Source organism: Salmo salar, chromosome ssa29, assembly GCF_905237065.1.
Source record: "Salmo salar chromosome ssa29, Ssal_v3.1, whole genome shotgun sequence".
NCBI classification, from domain to species: Eukaryota; Metazoa; Chordata; class Actinopteri; order Salmoniformes; family Salmonidae; genus Salmo; species Salmo salar.
Window position 1 is genome coordinate 13,813,359 of NC_059470.1, and position 1,705 is coordinate 13,815,063.

The 1,705-nt window shown below is 42.9% G+C and overlaps 1 pseudogene; it reads right to left on the bottom strand.

Annotated features, from left to right (window-relative positions):
• Positions 1–1,370: 1,370 nt before the first annotated feature.
• Positions 1,371–1,499, bottom strand: LOC123731574 (uncharacterized; annotated as a pseudogene).
• Between the last annotated feature and the right edge of the window lie 206 nt (positions 1,500–1,705).

Below are 1,705 nucleotides of genomic sequence, written 5' to 3' on the forward strand. Positions count from 1 at the left end.
TCAGTTTTACGAGGGTATGTTTGGCAGCATGAGTGAAGGATGCTTTGTTGCGAAATAGGAAGCCAATTCTAGATTTAACTTTGGATTGGAGATGATTGATGTGAGTCTGGAAGGAGAGTTTACAGTCTAACCAGACACCTAGGTATTTGTAGTTGTCCACAAATTCTAAGTTAGAACCATCCAGAGTAGTGATGCGGGCAGGTGCAGGCAGCGATCGGTTGAAGAGCATGCACTTAGTTTTACTTGTGTTTAGGAGCAGTTGGAGACCACGGAAGGAGAGTTGAATGGCATTGAAGCTCGTCTGGAGGGTTGTTATTGATGTCACTTGTTAATTAAATCCACTTCAATCAGTGTAGATGAAGGGGAGGAAACAGCTAAAAGAAGGATTCTTAAGCCTTGAGACAACTGAGACATGGATTGTGTATGTGGGCTATTCAGAGTGTGAATGGGCAAGACAAAAGATTTAAGTGCCTTTGAAAGGGGTATGGTAGTAGGTGCCAGGCACACCGGTTTGTGTCAAGAACTGCAATACTGCTGGGTTTTTTCACGCTCAACAGTTTCCTGTGTGTATCAACAATTGACTCAACTGTGGGAATCATTGGAGTCAACATGGGTCACCATCACTGTTGAACGCTTTCAACACCTTGTAGAGTCCATGCCCCTTCAAATTGAGGCTGTTCTGAGGGCCAAGAGGGAGTGTAAATCAATATTAGAAAAGTGTTCCTGTATACTGTATGTATGTGGTCAGGGATAGCTTGTGCCTGTAATCCAATAGTGTATTTCATCAACACTTAGGGTAAAAAATATTCAGTTCAATGAGAGCTTTATAGAGGGCACAACAAAGTAAACATAGATTGTACAAACTGAAGTTTCTTCTGGGAATAGTAATTCTATTCTATTCTATTATACAAAATTATAAGCAGGAAGCATGATGTGGCCAATCAGTGACAGTGACAACAGCAAAGCATGCCCAGTCAAAGGTCCACTGTAAGACACACAGCAAAATCAATGGCATACATTTATATCTGAAAGTGTTAAAGGGATGCTTCTGGATTTTATCTACTTCCCCAGTCAGATGAACTCGTCGATACCATTTGTCTCTGCGTCCAGTATGAAGGAAGTTAGAGGTCGTTTTTGTGAGCCAATGCTAACTAGCGTTAGTGCAATGACTGGAAGTCTATGGGTATGCCACACTATTGATCACGAGAGTGATTAGTCAATATTACCTAGTCGTAATTATCTACATAGGACTAGACACCAGAGGTCTCAATCTCTGCGATACAGCTTTAAAAAAAAATAACAACATTGAAATAAATGCTTACGGGGCATTGATTTGACCATGATTCTGCATCTTTTCTTTTTGTACCTCTCAGGGGACAGCGTGACGCAGTCCCCCACTAACACAACTTATGCAGTCAAGATTCCCACCTTTGGGGAATTTGCAGGGGTCAGCACGGCCGGAGTGCAATGGCCGAGCCTGGGTGCCTCTGCAACAACATAGCAGTGACATGTTCTGTTATTGTGACACCTAAATAGAATGATCATACGATGCGTCCCAAATGGCCCCCTAGTCCCCCATAGCCCTCTGGGCAGAAGTAGTGCACTATATGGAGATTAGGGTACTGTTTGGGACACACCCATAGACCACGGGACAACATGACCTCTTGACCACACACACACAGTCAAATCCTGCTTAAACGATAAT